General features: G+C 45.6%; 1 pseudogene across 1 annotated transcript; it reads right to left on the minus strand.

Annotated features, from left to right (window-relative positions):
* Positions 1 to 14,896: 14,896 nt before the first annotated feature.
* On the minus strand, positions 14,897 to 15,682 carry LOC309797281 (SUZ RNA-binding domain-containing-like; annotated as a pseudogene). The gene has a single exon. The product of its transcript is annotated as an SUZ RNA-binding domain-containing-like (transcript).
* Between the last annotated feature and the right edge of the window lie 5,331 nt (positions 15,683 to 21,013).

A 21,013-nucleotide genomic window follows, 5' to 3' on the forward strand; every position in this document is an offset into this window, starting at 1 on the left:
GGTTCATCTTCGTCTTGTTCAAACCGCCTGACCCCGCCCGCCCGCCTGCGCGATGACCTCACACGCACCCCCCCACCCCGTTACGCGCCGATGAAAGCAGCTAAGTTTGTGGTAATTCGTTACAGCAGCAACAAAAACTAATAATGCAGGTAGATTAAAATTTTAGAATTGTTCTATCTTCTCTTGAACTGACCCTTTTATCATTATGAAATTTCCCTCTTTATCTTTAGCATTACTTCTACCTTACAGCCTACTTTCTTTGCTATTATTATAGCTACAACAGCTTTCTATTAGTGTTTGCATTGCATATATTTTTTTCATTTTTTTATGTTCAGCCTTTCTGTGCTTCTTCGCTCCTTTCTATGTTTCTTGCTTCCATTTGGGATCAGATTAAATAACTTTAATATTTAGTATTTCTAGTAGTATAGGTCTACTGGTGATGAATTCTCTTAGCTTTGTAGTAAGCTTTGTAATAAATATTTGTATTTATTTCACTTGCCTTTTTGGACTACTGGTATAGAATTGGGTATAGAATTCTCAGTTGGCAGAGTTTTGTTTCCTTTCAGTACTTCAATGATATCATTCCATTTTCTCCTGGTTACAAGAATTTCTCTTGAAAAAACCAGCCATTCATCTTATTGTTTTTCCTGTGTCCTTTTTTCTAAGGACAGCTTCTGAGGTTTTCTTTATAACTTTGGGGTTCATCAATTTGAGTATGATGTGTTTAGATGTAGTTTTATTTGTGTTTAGTACTCAGGGTTTGGTGTGCTTCCTGAAACTGTGGGCTAATGACTTCCATTAGTGTTGGAAAATACTCAATATTTCTACAAATATTACTTCTGTCCCCATTCTCTCTATCCTCTTGTCAAGCACAAGGCAAGGCCAGGCCAAGGCCTGACATATTCAGCCTGTAAAGAAACAATGAGCCCCTTCTAGATTCAGACTGTTTATTACTTACTTAGACAGCAAACAAAAGGATCAACCAAAGATTACAGCTCCCTAAGACCCTGTGCAGGGAAGCACCAAAACAAAGGGGCCTGATGACTGCAACAGAAAGGATAGGACGCTCTGTTACTGAGAAACCTATAGCCATGCTGCAGCTAAGAAGTTTTATAGCCTGCAGCTCTACCTTAAGGGAGTGAGGCAGAAAACTTCATACCTCATTAGAACCTGGTCTATGTCTTTTCGTCCACCTGGTATTCTATACGGTTTCAAATTAACAATGCGCGTGAGTAAGTTCCCATTTACCATGTTCAATTAATACTGGCCTCATCATCAAAAAATCTACAAACAATAAATGCTGGAGAGGGTGTGGAGAAAAGGGAACCCTCTTGCACTGTTGGTGGGAATGTAAATTGATACAGCCACTATGGAGAACAGTGTGGAGGTTCCTGAAAAATCTAAAAATAGAACTACCATATGACCCAGCAATCCCACTACTGGGCATATACCCTGAGAAAACCATAATTCAAAAAGAGTCATGTACCACAATGTTCACTGCAGCTCTATTTACAATAGCCAGGACATGGAAGCAACCTTAAGTGTCCATCAACAGATGAATGGATAAAGAAGATGTGGCACATACACACAATAGAATATTACTCAGCCATAAAAAGAAACAAAATTGAGTTATTTGTAGGGAGGTGGATGGACCTAGAGTCTGTCATACAGAGTGAAGTAAGTCAGAAAGGGAAAAACAAATACCATATGCTAACACATATATATGGAACCTAAGAAAAAAATGGTCATGGAGAACCTAGGGGCAAGACAGGAATAAAGACACGGACCTACTAGAGAATGGACTTGAGGATATGGGAAGGGGGAAGGATAAGCTGTGACAAAGTGAGAGAGTGGCATGAACATATATATACTACCAAACGTAAAACAGATAGCTAGTGGGAAGCAGCCACATAGCACAGGGAGATCAGCTCGGTGCTTTGTGACCACCTAGAGGGGTGGGATAGGGAGGGTGGGAGGGAGGGAGATACAAGAGGGAAGAGATATGGGAACATATGTATATGTATAACTGATTCACTTTGTTATAAAGCAGAAACTAACACACCATGTAAAGCAATTATACTCCAATAAAGATGCATTAAAAAAAGAAAAAGGACTGGAATAGAAGCTACTGTAGCAATTGGGACCACTGAGTTACATTATTTCAAACCATAGAACACACTTTACAGCCCATAGTGTCCAAAAATGAGCAAAGAGATAGTGCCTTAAGTGAATATCTAATGTTGCATATATAGCTCAGAGTATTCGTTTGATAGAGAATTGGAACAGGTAGATGCCTAAAGTGGGGGAGATAAAGGCATGAAGAACCAGCTTACACCCCTCCATGAATGTATGCTCACATTTAACATGATACAGGCCAAGGGAGAGTCCCTGCTAGATAGATTCCTCCATTTTTCTGTGAGGTCTGAGGCAGAGAGGGCCAGGAAGATGCTGTTATTACTACACAATTCTTTCCGTGCAACACCTCAACTTTCTTCTTTCCAACCTGATGCAGTGTTCCTGGGACCAGGGCTACAACTGCAGGTGCCAGAAGCAGGGATGATCCCTAAATGAGAAACTGTAACTCTACCTTTAAACCTTGATGCCAGAATTCTGGGAATTCCCTGGCAGTCCAGTGGTTAGGGCTCTGTGCTTCCACTGCAGGGAGCACAGTTTCTATCCCTGGTCGGGGAACTAAGATCCCACCAGAATTCCTAAGGATCTAATGGGATGGGTTGTGCCTTCACCTGTTATATAGATAGGTCAAAGATGGCCTTTCTGTATTGGTCCTTCGGTTGTTTATTTCTTCACTGCAGGCTGAGACCCAATAGCTCAAAACCTGCTGATGCCAACTTAAATGTGTACACATCCAATTATTTTATAAATAGCCCAAACAAGTAGATTTTTCACCATTTAGAGCCTACCTGCTTTGCATACCCAACGAAACCTCACCCTACATCTGCTGGCAATAGATAAGGTAAGCCCGGGCTGTAAAAGACCCATGTTGCTGCTGCCCTGCAGGGCTCTCTGACCCAGAGACTCCCCACTTTGCTGCCGAGTGACATCACCTAGACACAAAAGCTCCCTCTCTTAACCCCTTAGCCCCCAGCACTTCCTTTGCGCTCCTCCTCCTACAGGCTCCTGCTGGGAGGCACTTCCCCAGCCTGCAAGCCCAGTAACACTCGTGTGTGCTCCTGCCACCTCGTGGTCATATTTTTTTCTTGATAATCCCCAAATACCTCAAACCCCGTAAGTGGCAATAAGGGGAGAACTTCTGGAGATAATTAGGAAATAGATATGGAGGCCACCCAGTCAGCAGGAAAATCAATTAGCAAAAATCCTGGATGGCCTCAAATGGGTGGGATTCAAAATTTGGAATGCCACTGCTTCGGTTTGGTGTGGCACTGCTCTGTACTGTATTACACTCTATATTTTGGGGGGTATCCTCCTGTGCTTCAATAGCCTGGCCAAGTGATAGCATCAGTATTTGAGTGAACACATGCCACTGGGACTAATTTTGCGGGGGGCCAGCTGCATGCGGTAGGAAGTCAGCCTGCCCACCTGGGTATCCATTAGGCAGGTGGTGGACACTGTAAGACCTGTGGGCCTGAACAGAAAAGGGGGAGGGGTGCACACCTCTGAACTGAGGGGTGGATACCCCTGACCCCATAATGGGCTATAATGGAAGGAGCTCCCTGACAATGGCCAGCGATTCAGGGTTACTCTGTGACGAGAGGACATCCTTGCCACTGGGGACCACTGTGGCAGCTAAACAAGCCTATAAGGCAGAGGCATCAGGCCAAGGTTAGTCCCCTAAGTGCAGTTGGGGGAGGCACCTTTGCAAACAGCTAGCCTGACTCTGACGCTGTTGCTGCACTTGGATCTGCTGTCACGGGTGGCATCATTCTAGCCCTTCCCTGGAGGGCTATCTTGACCCCAACTCTTGGGCTGAGGCGGCTAAAGCATTACTTAAAGTGACAAAGACAAGGAAGTTATCTCCCTGCCTCTCCCAGGACTCCTAAACAGGGGGCCATCCTGTTGAATGAGAGAGGCAAGCCAGAACTTCCTCTTGGTGGCTTCTCACCAGGCCACAGCCTGGTGAGGAGGTAGGAGCTTACACTCGTTGGAAGACCAGATGGAGGGGAGGGCCCTGGAGAAGAGGACTGGTGCCCTCTAGAGGCCCAGGCAGCACGATGCCAGCATGGTCATGGTGAGGAGAATCTACCCTCCACCCAGGACCACCCACAAAGTAACAGACAGAAGCCACAAGAGGGGAAGGTCCAAAAAAAGGGCAGGTTCTCACTTGGGGGAAGCGACACATCCCCCTTCTCCCTGAGGCCCAGTCCTCCATAAGGACAGAGTCCGGGAACCAAATGAAAAAGGGGCTGCCTGGCTGTATAGAATGTATCAGGCAGAGAGTGAGAATTCCACCTAACAGGGTCTGGAATTAAACAATTGGCAGCCACAGAATGGGATGGAAAAATGGGCCCCTGGTAAGGGATCTTGCACAATTAGTGAGGAAGGGAGGAAGGACCCCCAGAGGCAGCTTTGGACCCTAGTTCACATATACCTTGTTGATATGGATTTTTTAATGGCTTGGAGGGCCACCCACCCCACATGAGGCCTCATAATCACCTGGGCAGACTGTCAATGGAAAACACCAGCTGAGGCCAAAGATCTCCTCCATCAGCTAGGGATGCTGGAGTGGGCTTATCAGGTAACAGATGGTGTGCAGCAGGATGACTGGGCAAGTGGGAGGAGGGTGAATAGAGTCCTGAGTCCACAGCGTTGTTGCTCAGAGAGGCTCCTGACAAAGCTAAGTCCCCTTTACGGGCAATGATGGTTAACACGAAAACAGTTCAAAAGTCACAGCTGCCCTTGGATTTAATAGAAACCCCTGAAAGACAAACTCAGATCCAAGTGTTTAAGCCACCTGGCCTAAATCAAAATTACTATCGAGAGTGAAGCCTCCCCCCTCCTAAGTCAAACAAACTTACAGCTTGGCCTCTGCTTAAGCGTGAACTCTGAGAAAACAAGACAGGTTATATATTAGTCAGAATTTTGCAGTGAAGCAGAACCAATAGGATGTATATATAAAAAGAGGGGTTTTTTTTCATAAGGAATTGGCTCACAGGGCTATCCTGGCAAGTTCCAAGATCTACAGTCCTCAAGCTGGAGCCCTAGGAGAGACCATGGTATAGTTCCAGTCCAAAGATTTGCTGGCTTGAGGTCTAGGAGGAGCCAATGTTTCAATTTGATTCCCAAAGCAGGAAAAAAAGTACCAGCTCAAGGGAGTCAGGCAGGAAGAAATTCCCTCTTACTTATGGGAGGGTCACCTTTTTGTTCTATTCAGACCTTCAGCTAATTGGATGAGACCCGCCAACACTGGGGAGGGTGATCTGATTTACTCAGCCCACCAATTCAAATGTTAATCTCATCCAGAACCTTACAGACATGCCCAGAATAATGTTTGACCAAATGTCTTGGCACTTGTGACCCAGTCAAGTTGACACATAAACTTAACCATCACAGGTTAAGGGACAAGAGAGTCCCAAATTGGAGGTTCTCTGATAAATCAGTGCAGCAATAGTATTACTTACTAGGGTTAGATTACGAGCTGCGGCAGGCTTCCCTTTCAGAGGCAGCCTCATCTTTAGTACTTGCCTCTGGTCTCCACCAGTGGCCAGGACAGCCCGCACAGAGGGATCCAGCAGTCACAGAAGTAGGGCCCCACCTGGAAGAGAATCGCCCTTGTATCACACTAACTGTAGTTTGGGCTCCAGAACACAAACACACTGGCTGGCTCTGTTGGACACAGGTGCTCAAACCTTCCTAATCCCAGGGAGCATTCATGCTTTAAAGGGAACTCCCCCTCCCCCCAAAGGAGGTGACTGACTTCAGAGGACAATTAATTAAAAGGAAAATTACCCACTTAACTATTAAAATTGGCCCAGATTTGCTAAAAGATGTTTCTTTCCTGGTTGTTCCCTTGGAGACTATCCCTGTTCCCATTACTGGACCGGCTCAGTCAACAGCTAACTTCATGGAACAAACCCAAGGCTTTTACTCTATTGGTGGGCACCAACCAATGGGAACCAGTTACCATTTTGTTATTGGTGTGGGTGGTAAACACGCCATAGTACAGGATATGACAAGGCACTGAGGGCCAGGCAGTCACAACCCTGAGTGAACACCTCACTGAAAGGGGATGGGAAACTGCCTCCCTCCATAAGGTATAAGGCCTCTACCACTCTGTTAAATTGGGGGGTTACATTCAGAACTGAGAAGGGCAAACTCTTCCCAATCCAATAAAATAAAAGCTCCTAGTGCTCCAACCTCCCACATCAGCAAGGAGGCCCAAGATTTGGTAGAAAAGTTTGGATTCTGGTGGCAACACGTTCCTCACGTCTACTATTTGCTAGATCCTATCTACGTATTAAGTCACCTGTAAGTCTTCCATTTTGAGTGAGGACCTGAGCTACAACAGGCACTAGATAAAATAAAGGAGGCTATCACTTCAGCTCTCCCACTAGTGCCCCAAGGATAGGACTTACATTTAGAAGTTTCTGCTCCCACCCCAAAATTTGCTTCCTGGGGCTTTTGGACCAAATGGACAGGCAAACCTCTCCCTGGGCTTTTGCTGTAAGGGGCTCCTAGCCTCAGCCCAGACGTATTTGCCACTGGAGAGGCAACTTCTAGCAGCATACAGGGCACTTATGGAAACTGAGGCCCTTGCTGGGGCAGAGCCAGTTATCCCACAGACCGAGATTCCTCGTATGCCCTACGTAATGGAAGAAAAACTCCCCATAAAATCAGATTGGCATCAGAGGCCCTGTTATTAAAGTGGAAATGCTATCTACAGGGTTGAGCTAAACCCAGCCCTACTGGATTGTCACAAACTCCATGAGGAAGTAACCACATACCTGCCACTGAAGCTAATTCGCCCAAACCCCAGAAATGCCTCTACCCCTTGCTCAATGGGGACTGGAGGGAGGATGGTCAGCACGCTCAAAACAAGCAAAGCAACGGTCTTCCTACCGATGGACTGAGCACAAGGTGTAAGGGACCAGACAATAGAGAGCCACAGCCTGTCACCCCCAAATCCATACGGGGCACAGACCAAAGTGCCCAATGGGCTGAGCCGCATATAATAGTCCTAGCAATAGAGTATGCCTTTGACAAACATTTTCCCAAGGTTCATATTTTACTGACTCCTGGTTGGTGTTCATGAGCTAACTACTTGGTCGGGACTTTGGCAAAATCAGGGCTGGAAAATACAAGCCAAGACATTTGGGCTAAATAGGTATGGGGCCAATTGCCACACTGGCTCCCACTCTGCCCATCTGGGTGCACCATACCTCGGCTCATACCAAATAAGACACAGAGGAAGTGCTCTATGACTCAAAGCCTGATGAGCTAACTGAACCACCAAAGCAGCTAGGGCTCTGGAAGGAGGGGGAGATCTCCAGACCTTTTGGAGGAGCCACCCTCCCCTTCTATCAGGGAGCACATGAGAGGTCAGGGCTTTGGGGCATCACAGGGTTATGAAAATGGATTGTTAGTAGAGGAGTCGGCTCAGCAGAGAGACAAAACATTAGTGGCTGTACCAGAAGCCAGAAGTCTAGACATTGGGCCTACCTCACTGGAGGGACAATTTACAGAGGAGGAGGGCCACATCAGAGACGGCAAATTGATTTCATTGGGCCTCCCCCTGCAGCGGCAGGAACATATATGTTAACACATGGTTAATAGTGGTGGGTGCCCACACAGGCCTTCCACTGATGGCTCTCGTGGGGCCCCAACCTCTGTTAATGTTACTGAAGTGTTAACACCGCAGCCTCACAGCCCTTGGGAGTGCTGCCAGTTATACAAACAGATCAAGGCTCCCACTGCAAAGCAACACAACAGCGGGCATTACAAAATCACATTGTGTGAGTTTTCACCTACTCCGTTGTCCTACAGCAGCAGATGTCACAGAAAGGCATAATGGTATTTTAAAACAAGGGCTCCTGAGAGAATCTGGAGGAAGATGGTCCATCAAGTTCAAAAGTGCAGACCTAAGACATGACTGCACTGTATTAAAATTCACAACAAATGAAACGACCATCTGTAGAGACGCTGTGACCTCTCCTGGTGGACACATCCACACTGGACACAACCCAATTACCAGTTTTCATGGACATGGGAGCCTTGCATGCTGCCCACAGCAAATGAACATCCACCTGGTACTTCCACCTTTTTCCCTTCTCCCTCATAGAAACTCCGGAGCCTAGCAGCCACTTCTCCCTTGATCCCAATAGGGACCTGCTGTGGACCACCAACTCTGGGACCACATTGAGCATGCTTCTGCTCCTCATCCAGTGTAAGCTGAGCAGACCACTCACCACTATCTGGAGAGAGAGGCGTCCTCATCTGCTGCCCACATACTCCACTAAATCACCATAGAACAATCTTGGACCAGCTCCTGATACTCAGGAGGTGGAACTAATTACCCCTGGACAGGGTAACACCATTTGGATGATACCCAAGGGACAATCAGAACTCCTACTGCTGCCCACAGATGACCTCTGACTTTCACCCCTATTCTGTTGCTGTGCCCCTTCCACACCTGAGAAGTTCCTCCCTTCACCAGTGTCGACTACACACCCATTGATGGATCACCCTCCCCTGGCAAACTACACCCGACTGTTGACAAGGTCTGGAAACAACATGCCACATGCACAACGTGGGAGACACACAACATGGGTCAGGATGGGGACCACGGGAAGCACGCTGCTGGCCATTCAGGTTGGTCAGTCCTACTAACATGACCACAGAAACCACCACTGAGGCTAGCACTCCTCCTCCTTCCATCTCTACTGCTACCAGCAACACCCATTCTGACTAAGCCAGGTTCTAAGATGTGGCTTGTGACTCACAGGTGCCTTCTAATTCTGTGGGTCAACACTAACTTCAAATATGTGGCCAATCATGGGCTGAACACATAACCAATTGAGTTGACTCAGGTGCTGAGTATGAGGTAGATAACATGCACATTTACTTGGCTATAATATTATAAGCTCCTATTAACACCACCTGGAATTGCACTAAGCCACACAACTTGCCTTCACAGGAACACAGAATATAGGCAACAATGGGAGCCTTGGTGGGCCTGTAAGGGAATCCCTGGTAAAGGGCTTTCCCTATTATAAGCTTCCCCTTGTCCAACACTGGACACTGGGTTTGACTCAAAATTGCAGTAGATTTTTACTCAGCAGCAGAACCCTGCACCAACCACACTAGCCACAACTCTCCAACGTCACAATCTTTCCAAATATTCCCCTGATACTAATCACTTTAGGATCACTAATTGATGAGGGGATGGGCAGTAGGAACAGCGTATGTGCAGGACGCCACACAACAATGAAAAGAAACACAGCCAGTCATGTCCTAGGAGTTATCCACACAAATTAAATAAATTGCCCAAGGACTTGAACTCTTGGCTGAATCTCACCATACTTTAGCAGCATAGCTCTAGATTACCTATTCCTGGGCCCTTATTAACACGTCTTGTTGCATGTTGGTTGTCAAAGAAAAACAAATCAGGACTTAGTAAGGAGAAACTATTTTTCAGAAGGATTATGGGAAGGGAGGAAAAGGGACTATTGTAATGGGGGAAGGCTGGTTGCAATAGGGAGAATGCTATGACCATAAGGTCTACAAGGGTCTCAAAATCAAGCAGAAAAAGGCTTTTCTTTCACAGGGTAAGGAGGAGGCAAGCAGAGATAAGCAGAATCTTTCGAGGGAAGTTGGACAAGCAAGGGGAAATGGCCAGTGGGGTCTGACAGGAAAGTATCCTGCTGTTGTCAGTCAATTCTCAGGAGAAGCTGAGAAGGGAGGCAAATTTCACTTTTTTGTGTTTGCTTAGGCTTGGGGGCAAGCAGAGTTCAGGAACCTGTAGGAAGGGAGAAGCCTGACTAAAGTTTGGTCAAGACAAAGCAGAGGGTAAGCAACAGGTAATTGTGAACACTTAGTCGGTCCCCCCTTGTTGTTTAAGTCAGACAAAATCTGTCCTTGAGCACTATTAGGGATGGAATAAGAATCATTGGGAAGCTGAGTTAGGTCCAAATAGTTTTCAAGGGGGTGCTGGCCTTCACGTTCCTCTTGTTCCTGAAGAACTGACTACTGTATCATCTGTTGATTTTGCTGTTAGGCTGACAGCTGTTGGAAGGCCTTAGCGATTAAGCACTTAACAAGAGAAATACTCAGGAATAAAATAAAATAAGTTATTAAAGGTTGAATAAGCGAGTAAAACCAAGATTTGAGGTTCAGAGAGAGCAAGTAGAGAAGATTCCTAGACATTGGGCCTGAAGGGTATTCAAATAGTGGAGTGAAGATGACAATGGAAATCTGAAGAATTTTCTGGAATGTCTGGCTGTTTTTGGTGATGGCACATCCATCAGAGAGGTTTCAGGGAACACATGCACAGCAATGGCTTCTGATCATTACAAAGTGCCCCCCTTGAGAAGCCAGGCTGGTGTCCAATGCCAGACAATTATGAAGATCTATTCATTGGAGTTCCTGTAGTTCTCTGGCAATGATGTTAATGGTTTTAGATGTTAGTGGTAAGATCCACAGTCATGGTTATTTTCTGTAGCAGAGCATAGAAGATGCAGGTGGTTGGGTAAACTTCTAAGTGGCCCACACTGCAGCAGCTCTAGGCATGCAGGTTGCCCATAGTTGACTTGTTGCAGCAAGTTTTTTAGATTTACTCCCAGTCTCTTAGCCTCTTGTTCTAAGGCTTCTTAAGAACCTGATGAGACAAGAAGAGCACAGCCTCCTTCTGGGGCTTGGCTTCTGCCTAAGCTTGTAGTTGTAACATGTTTTGTAGACCTCTTGCCTCATCTAGTGTCTGGAAAACTTAAATCAGAGGTAATAGAGTAGTTAAGGTGAGAAAAGAAGGCAGTCTGGTTAAGCATAGATGGCCCTTTTTGAAGAGTATTGAGGTTGAAGGAGATCCCTTTTGAAGTCTAGGGGGAAAAGCTAAAGGGACCCTGAGTGATAGCACAAGGGATGCCCTTAAATATGAGATGGCATAGGAATTTAAGGGAAGCTGGAGGCTTCCGAAGAAGAGGGAGAACATAACCAGCATTCTAAAGTAAGGTTGTGAGACTGTACTATGAGTTGAGTGAAGGAACGCTATAGATTCTGGGGTCCTTGCAGGGATGGCAGAATTGTTAAAGGGGAGAACAGCTTGGGTTAAGGGGAAGAGGAAATAATACAAATGAAGGCTCATTATGGAAAGCTGCAGTTGTAATGGGGGGAGTTATGTGGATAGCAAAGATGATGCTGGAGGGGATAGAGAAAAGGGATGATACTGCAAGAAGAACAGTAAAAATGGTGAGATTAGGAAGTATGTAAGAGAATCCTACAGGGTCTTGTTTGGCATCTTGGGTGGAAGCTGACCACCTCATGATGTCATCTACTTACCTGGTCTGAAGTTCTTAGGAAAGCAGTCTACCTTGTGGCAACATCTGCTTCTGGGGGCTCTCGAGAGATCCTCAGTTTATTTTTTTTTCAAGTTTAAAACATGTATTTAAAATGCAATTTATAAAATGCTTATTGAGAGTCCGCCTGCCAATGCAGGGGACGCGGGTTCGTGCCCCGGCCTGGGGGGATCCCGCATGCCGCGGAGCAGCTGGGCCCATGAGCCATGGCCGCTGAGCCTGTGCGTCCGGAGCCTGTGCTCCGCAACGGGAGAGGCCACAACAGTGAGAGGCCCGCGTACAGCAAAAAAAATAAAAAATAATAAAATAAAAATAAAAATAAAAATAAAATGCTTAATCTGCCAACTCAGGAGCCTGCGATGCGGGGTGGGGTAGGGTGGGCAGCTGCCCATGAGACCAGCAGAGCAGGACTGCAGGGGTGCGGCCCTCCCTCCCATACCCTTCTGTTCAGATACCCAAGGGGCCCATGTGCACCCCTGGGATCACATGGCCGAACACAGGACTCCAGAGGTTTCCAGAGTCTTTGCCTACCAGGGAGGCTGGGGCGGCCCTGCCAGCCCATCTCTGAGCAGAGCATCCCCAGATGGGGCAGAGCTGCATATGGCTGGGCTAGACAGGGAGGGGTGGGGCAGTGGGCTCTGGAAGGGGCTGATGGTAGCAGATAGCATGTTCCCTCCTGCCTGCAGGTGGGGGGCACCCTGACTGAGTGGGTGGCGAAGGGTTGGTCGCCAGGTCCAGACCTCCAGCTCCTTTGGTTATAGGCTGACATCAGAGTAGTGGCTCATGGGAAGCGGTTAGCTGGAAGGTCTGAGGGCTGGCTCACAGAGTCAGGGAGGAGCTGGGAGAAGGGGACAGTACCGTGAAGGCAGATAAGGGGCAGCAGCCTCAGGTTTCTGCCCCCCCACTCCCCTGGTGTTTTGCAAGCCAAAGCCTACAGCTTACTTTTTAAAAAAAATTTTTTTAAAGAAAAGAAAAGCAATTTATAAAAGCAAAAAATTAAAAATCTTATTGTTAAATATTTTAATAAGCATTGTTATATGTATTGAATAAAATGTGAAAATTAAAAAAAAGAAAAAGCACTTAAGGAAGGTTACAGACAACTGCATAAAAACAATAACAAAAACCAAAAACAGGGCTTCCCTGGTGGCGCAGTGGTTGAGAGTCCGCCTGCCGATGCAGGGGACACGGGTTCGTGCCCCGATCCCGGAAGATCCCACATGCCGCGGAGCGGCTGGGCCCGCGAGCCATGGCCGCGGAGCCTGTGTGTCCGGAGCCTGTGCTCCGCAACGGGAGAGGCCACAGCAGTGAGAGGCCCGCGTACAGCAAAAAAAAAAAAAAAAAAAAAAAACCAAAAACACCCACAAACACACACACAAAATCCAAACTGTCTTCCCCTCTCCCCTCCCACCCCCCCCAACACCATAGTTTCCTGTTTTCGTTTCTTTCTTTTTAAAATTTTGCCTGCCACCTCTCCATCTAGGAAGCCAGGATATGACTGCTGGTGGGTGGTGACAGGCACACAGCAGGCAGAGCCCCATCTTTGGCCAGAGGGAGGTGGGAGCATCAGTCCCTACTACATCCTTGATCCACAGACACCCATCAGCCAGCCTCCCCTTGGCTCTCACTAGAGAAGGGGAGAAAGAACAGGTGGTCCCGACAGCTGAGCAATCAGCACTTCTGGCCTTCCCACCTGGCCTGTACCTTCTCCAACTGAAAAGGATAGTTTCATCTTGGGCCAGGAACCACTATTACATGAGGGATGGACACTATCCACTTAGAATGCAGAAACTTGGTCTTGGCAGTGGAACTGTAAAGACAGCAACAACCTTCTTCCGTCCCCACTCCTGGAGGTCATTTCCCCTCAGAGCAGCCTGTGGGCACCATTCAACATCCTGCAGGTTCTTACTGACTGAAGCTTTGTTCCAGCTCTGCTCACGGACAATTTCCTGCCTTCATGTAGTTGTAAGCCTGTGGACTAATTGCTGACTCAACTGACAGCTGAACTTTCCTCCTAGGGGAAGATGTACTGGGCCAAGACTTGCACAAATGTCACACCAACCACTCCTGAGCGAGGAGGCCATCTGGCTGGCTGAGGGATATAAGGTGCAGTGCGATGGAAGAGATCAGAAAGCCCGAGAGGGGCCAGAGTGTACACACACAGCTGCTCTAGGCAGGGCCCCCTAAGTCTCTTCCACCTCAAAGAACCAAAGCAAATCTCCAGGTTCCAAGGACAGAGGGGAAACTGCCTTCATTCCAGGCCCTTGCTCTGGAAGACGGGCTGGAGGATAGCCTAGGCCTATGGGGAACCAGTCTGTCATTACCAGTCTTTGCAATGCACAGCTTGTCTCTTCCCAAATGTATTGAGAATGGTCTGCTCCCAAGGTAGTGATTTCACAAGGGAAATGTGCTGGATAGAGTTACGGAGCTGATGCCATCAACAGGGATGGCACTCCACAGACCCTTGAGAGTTCTAAGTCTTGCTGGAGCAGGAAGATCTACCTACCTTCTGACCACACTCGGCAGAAGGCTCGGAGTCCTGGAGTCAAGATTCTCTCCTGGCTTTCCTTGTGCTGACAGCAAAATACTGAGCAAGGCTCGCAGCCCTTACTCTTTTTTTTTTCTTTCTACTTTTTGGCCGCACCACGTGGCATGTGGGATCTTAGTTCCCCGAACAGGGATCCAACCCGCACCCCCTGCAGTGGAAGTGCGGAGCCTTAACCACTGGACCACCAGAGAAGTTCCTCGCAGCCCTTATTCCTAAAGCCCCAAAGTGCAGCCTCACTCCCTGCCCACTTCTAGAAGTAGTAAGCCTGGCTGGTAGGGAACCACTCCTGAGAGGCTTTAGAAGGGGAAGTCTGTTCACTTTCCCTATCTCCCAAAGTACACTAGAGGTGAGGGGTTGGCACCCTCCCCAGGCTCTCTGAGCCTATAGAGCTAGCCCAGTCTTCAGGTAGTGCCCAGATGCTCTGGGACTTAGCTGGGGGGAGGGAGGTATAGGCATGGGGTGCTCATCTCTCCTGGGGGCTGCAGAGCCCTGCCCCTTTTCTGGGCTGCAGTAGGAATACAGAAGTTAAGCTCACCAAAATCCTATTGGTTAATGTTTCTAGTGAATTGCCCAGAAACAGTTTTACGTAGACTACCAAACTACTCTTTCTCAATTAAAAATTCATTAAACTGCTAAAACCCCTCCCATGCACTTTTACTTTTGCAAATCAAATATTGTATAAACAAACAAAAATAGGAAGCAAAGAAACAAAAAGGATATTTTCAGATGGAACTTGCTTTTAAGTGATGAAAACATGAACTTGAGCGTGGGTGGATGCGAGTTCTCATTTGTGTTTTAAAATCCCAAATTAACGAGCATGATAAACTGTTATTGCTGGCACTGGCTTTACCCCAAGTGGCCAGGTGGCACTGTCTGACTCTCTGAGTCCTTGGTGGGTCCCCCCCAACCCTCCTCTAACCCCACCCTTTCCCTTTCCATTGACTTGGGACAGCCCTTCTAGACATGCCAATCACAGTGGGGGGAGGAAGGTCACAGTGCATGGGGTTCAAGGTCACAGTGGGCGGAGCAAAGGGAATCACACTGCAAGTAAGTCAGGTTGTTCCCTCTGCTCAAGTCCAGCTGTCTGCCACAGCAGTGCGACCCACAGCGGACGACCCAAGAAGTGGTGACGGAGGCAGTGGCGGTGGCATCCTTTCCTGCCCGCATTTATCTGTGCTGTTTGAAGCCTTGTAACCCATCAGGACCCAACAGCTGTCTGATCACATTGTTGGGCTGCCTGCTGTCTTCAGGTTGGGAGATCCTGGCTGGCCTGTCGAGGATGGGTTTCTCTTGCTCCTCTTCTGGGCTGGCGCTGCCCAGGATCCACTTCCAGGCCTCCGCGTACTCTGCCTCACGCTGCACTAGGGACTTGATGGGAAGGGCTGGCCTGCTGGTGGAGTTGGGGCTGCTGACCACACCAATGCTGGTGGGCCTCTTGAGGATGCGGATCTGTGGAGAGGCCCCATGGAAGGCTATCGTCCTGAATCACAATGGGCACTTTGGAGGAGATTTGGATTTCCCCACTGTCTGCCGCCTCCCAGCTCTCAGGGACTTCCTCATCTTCCATCTTACTCACCGCTTTCGGAGACCCTCAGTTTAGAGTCTGCAGTTGGGATGGACTTCCATTTAGAGTAGATTTCAATATCTTTTCAGTTGAGAAACACCGGTCCAGGGTTTGACCCCCCGGGGTTTGGCAGCAGTGTTAGTGATGTAAAGAGGATGATGCAAGGGCCCTTTTAATAGGGATCAAGATTAATTTTCTGGTTGCCTTGCGAGAACTAAGTCTCCAGTTTCTAGGTTATATAGTGGTTTGCATAGGAGAAATGGAGGAAAAGCAGCTTCCACCTGTTGAAGAGAAGTTTGGGAATAATGAATAAATTTCTTACCATATTTTAGAATGTCTGAATTGACCAGGTTAGAGTCTTCAAGAGACCAGACCGAATAGAGAATTCTATGGGCTAGCCAGTAATTTTACATGGGGACAGCTGGTATAACCCATCAGGAAAGGACTAGAGGGCAATCAGGGATAAGGGTAAAAACCCTTAGGCCATGGGAGATTGACTTCTTCCATCAGTTTAGCAAGCTTTCATTTTAATAGTCCATTAGCTCTATCATTCCAGATGAGTGGGGAATAATAGACAGTGTAATTTTTGTGATATAGGAAGAACTCATTGGATTTCTTGGATGACTTTACTGGTGAAATGGGCCCCTCAGTCTCTTGAAAGAGCCAGTGGAATTCTCCATGTGTGGAACACCTGTCCTGATACAAGTTTAGCAACCATAGTGGCAGCAGCCCTTTTACAAGGGAAAGTTTTAAGCCAGAGAGAAAACATACATATGATAGTAAGAAATTTTTTTTTCTTCTTTGAACTGATTTTTTAATTTAATATCTTTATTGGAGTATAACTGCTTTACAATGTTGTGTTAGTTTCTGCTGTATAACAAAGTGAATCAGCTATATGTGTGTATATATATCCCCATATCCCCTCCTTCTTGCATCTAGAACATGTTTATTTTACAACCATGAGATTTAGGAGCTGAAGAAAAGGTCCTAAATATCTATCTATTAATAAAACTCTAAAGGTGAGTGATGTAAATTTCCAATTGGAATTGGAATCCCCAGTTAGCCTAGAATATACTGGATTTTGAAAAGTAAAATTGTGACCAAGTTAATATTTTTTAAATAATTGAAATTATGATTCATAAAATTGTACTATTGCTACCTAACATAAGGTAAAGCAGCATGAGGACACAAATAGAAATATATCATGGACAGTGAGCGCAATGACAAATCTCTAGGAACTTTGTATAATTTTTGAAATATTTATATGAATAACATTTTACCCAAACAACTTTAATCTAGGGAAGTCTAAGTATTTTTTGACAACACTTCCCATGCAAATTATATAATCATTTATATAATATTAAATAAACCTAATTATTTTTAGCACCTCTTTTTACAAGATGAAAGAACAAATCCTTTGTGATTTTCCAGTGGCCCTCGGGGAAACCCCGAAGTCAATTTTGGGTATAAAAGATACCAATTGGGATTAGATTTGGGGAAGGCAAAATGTCAAAAGTTGTCAGGATACTTGAACAATTTGGTAACGCCATCTGAAGGTTGGAAAATATCACATATTCATAACATACATACATACATAAACATACAGACAGATACAAATAAAGATCTTATAGCTTTTATTCTAAAATTTTAGTTGAGTCATGCATAAACACAGAAATGCAAAACTCCCTGGTTTATATAACAGAGTTTTGGTCCTTGTCTTTGCCCCACTTTATATTATTAATCAGGATTATTCTGACTGATGGAACCAAGTTGAGGTTATCTGTTCCATATGAGGGCTTAGAGTTTCCCACCATCTTCTTTGACCTGATATGTAATCTTATGGAGGCTGTGGAATAAATATGGGGAGGGGGACCAAAGAGATACCCAGCGGCCATCTGGGTGTCTCCAGAGACATCTGAGTGGATAAAATAGCCAGTCTATTTCCAGTTAGCTTTTTCAGCCTCAGGAGGTTTCCTCTGAGAGTCCCCCAGTAGAGTCAGGAGGCCTAAAGCTCAAGCTGAGGGGCTGGAGTGGGAAGAGAAAAGTCGGGCAGGGATGTTGAAGGGGGACAGATCAAAGGACTTAAGGGAGCTGCAGGGAAGAGCTAAAGGTAGTAAAAGGAGGAAGAAGGAGTGGAAGTGATGGGAAGGGGCAAGTCCTGGATGAGCCAGTTTGGGAAGGCCTCAAGTTTCCCAAAGAGGTCATTGACCTTCCAAATTGCCTTTGGAAAATTTGGTAAATTTTGCTATTTATAAAGATATTCAACTAAGTAAGTGCAGTAGTGGTAAAGTATGTAGTAAGCAGGGAAGAAGAGGAGGGAAGACCCCTGGCAGAATGAGTTACCCATGGGATTTACAAATAGTTAAACCGAGATTAGAGAGCTGAGGGAACCCTTCATGCAGTCTCCAGGGCAGAGAGCCAAGGGAACCCCTATGTGCAATTTCTGGGGTGAAGAGCCATGTGAACCCCCACATGCTATCTTTAGGGACTGGGGAGCTAACGAAACATCCACACCAAATCCATGGGTTTGGGGAGTTGAGGAAACTCCCATGCACAATCCCCAGTTTAGGGGAGCCAAGGAAAAACAGAAGAGGCCTTACAGAAGGGCAAAGAAACATCTCTTAGCCAGAAAGAAAAGTAACTCCTTACTACCATGCTACAACAAATCAATGTCCAGAGCACTGGACTAAATTAGGAGGTGTGACTCACCATTGTAGATTCCTATTTTTTCAGCAGAAAAGGACACAAAGGGTCCAAGAAACCATCATGAATACCTGGGTGAAGACAGCAGGATCTGACAGTTAATACAGCTCTATTACCTATTGGTCAAAGTAGCTCACTAGTTCTGTACCCATGTAACACTACCCGTATGAATGGGAATAGACTAGGGAGGGTGTATTGCTAGACTGGTACTGCTGTTGGCAATCTGGACCGGCACAGCAGCTGACCTTAATATCCCTTCCAGCAGTGGAAACGCTTGGGTTAAAATCAGTGACGAATGGAGAAAAGGAGAAATAGTAGCTGAGGGAAAAGGAATGAATAAATGGTTTATGCAATGAGGGAAATACAATATTACATTGGTGCCTTGAGAGAAGCTCAGAGCAAGAGAATGATATGGTCTCTTAGCACAATTATACCAGATGCTTGAAAAGGTGAAGCCATATGTTTGCTGAGACTGCCCCTGCTTTTGGAACCTGACAAGTTTGAATGGAAGCCTGCCACCTGAGTGGCATCACTCTGGGTTACATTTTGGTCGTACCATATAACGATGAATTGGACCAATTGTTGATGACTAAATGGAACTCTACATGCCAGTATCTTTTACTTCTTGTTTTTTCAAGATACGTCTACTATAAAGTATATCATTTGAGAAGGAATTTCCGGGAACTACTCACTACCAGGCCATCAGACTGTGTGGTCTAGTGTTCTCAACAGACTGATTTATATGTCATTATAAACCTTGACGATAGAATGCTTAAGAAAGTCCCTGGTTGTAATGGACAAAAAATAATAGCAGCATGCCTGATGCAGCACAGTGTGTTATACACAGGTATATATTGCCCTTGTTTTTGTGGATAGAAAGCTATTAAACAGAATAGAAAAAAAAACAATGGGTACAACAAAAAAAATTGTCTCACAGTTCTGGATGCTAGAAGTCTGAAATCAAGGTGTCAATATTTTGTAATAACCTATAAGGGAAAACAGGAATATATATGTATATATTCTTGTTTTATATATATATACGAATCACTTTGCTGTACACCTGAAACTAACACAACAGTGTAAATCAAATATACTTCAATTTTTAAAAATCTGCTTAGTCACTTTGGATTCTCTTGCTCTCTACTTATATGTTCCATTCCTCTGTTATGGGTTGAATTGTTTCCCCTCAAAATTCAGATGTTGAAGTCCTAACCCCAGTACCCCAGAATGTGATATTATTTGGAGATAGGGACTTTACAGAAGTAATCAAGTTAAGATAAGGTCACTGGGTCACTAGGTTGAGCTCTAATCCAATATGACTAGTGTCCTTACAAAAAGGGGAAATTTAAACACAGAAGCATGCAGAGAGGGAAGATCATGTGAAGGACACAGGGAGAAGATAGCCATCTACAAGCCAAGGAAAGAGGCCTGGACAGATCCTTCCCTAACAATCCCTCAGAGGGAACCAACCTTGTCAACACCTTGATTTTGGATTCTAGCCTCCAGAAATGTTTTGTTTAAGCCACCTGGTACTTTCTTATGGCAGCCCTAGCAAACACCTTCTTTTGTTACCACTGGACCGCCAGGGAAGTCCCATAATATCTGAAGTTTTATGGGTTAGATTCTGTTTGTTATTTCTTATGGATCTTGCTAATAGTGTCTTGTTTGCTTATGTGTTTTATAACTTTTTTCCACTGTTGGCTCTTATATTCTGGAATTTTATCTGTGGGTTGAAAGGTGGCTGGCTTACACCAGAGTGGATTTATATTCACTTCTTTCAGGCACCTGGGGTCACAACAATCTGGGACCACTTAAGGTGAATCCCTGAAGTACTTCTGAAATACACTGGAGATGTGATTTCAAGGTATGCCTCTGCTTCAGGGCCTTTACACTTCCTGTTCCCTCTGCCTGACATGCTGTCCTTCACACATGCCCTCAATTTCTTCATCTCTCTGCTCAAATGGCACCCTGTCATTGAGGCCTTCCCTGCCCACCCCATACCCTACAGGCCACTCCTTGTTTCCTTACTTTGCTTTACTTTCTTTTTTTAAAATTTTTACTGAAATATGGTTGACTTACAATGTAAAAATATATTAGAATATATTCTTTTTTTTTTTTACATTCTCTTCCATTATAGGTTACTACAAGATATTGAGTATAGTTCCCTGTGCTACACAGTAGGTCCTTGTTGGGGTTTTTTTAAATTATTTTTTTATTTTTTAGTTTTTGGCTGCGTTGGGTCTTCACTGCTGAGCGTGGGCTTCCTCTAGTTGTGGTGAACAGGGGCTACTCTTCATTGTGGTGTGTGGGATTCTCATTGTGGTGGCTTCTCTTGTTGCGGAGCACAGGCTTTAGGCATGCACACTTCAGTAGCTGTGGCACATGGGCTCCAGTAGTTGTGGCTTACGGGCTCTAGAGTGCAGGCTCAGTAGTTGTAGCACTCAGGCTTAGTTGCTCCGCGGCATGTGGGATCTTCCCGGACGAGGGATAGAACCCGTGTCCTCCTCATTGGCAGGCGGATTCTTAACCACTGCACCACCAGGGAAGTTCCGGTTATCTATTTTATATATAGTAGTGTGTGTATGTCTTGCTTTACTTTTATCCACAGCACTTAAGCATTTATCAACAGAGAAGATATCTATATGACTATAGTTTTATATATATATATATATATATATATATATACACACATATATATGTTATATGTACAGGATTATA

This window comes from Mesoplodon mirus, assembly GCF_964341445.2.
Source record: "Mesoplodon mirus genome assembly, chromosome: X".
NCBI classification, from domain to species: Eukaryota; Metazoa; Chordata; class Mammalia; order Artiodactyla; family Ziphiidae; genus Mesoplodon; species Mesoplodon mirus.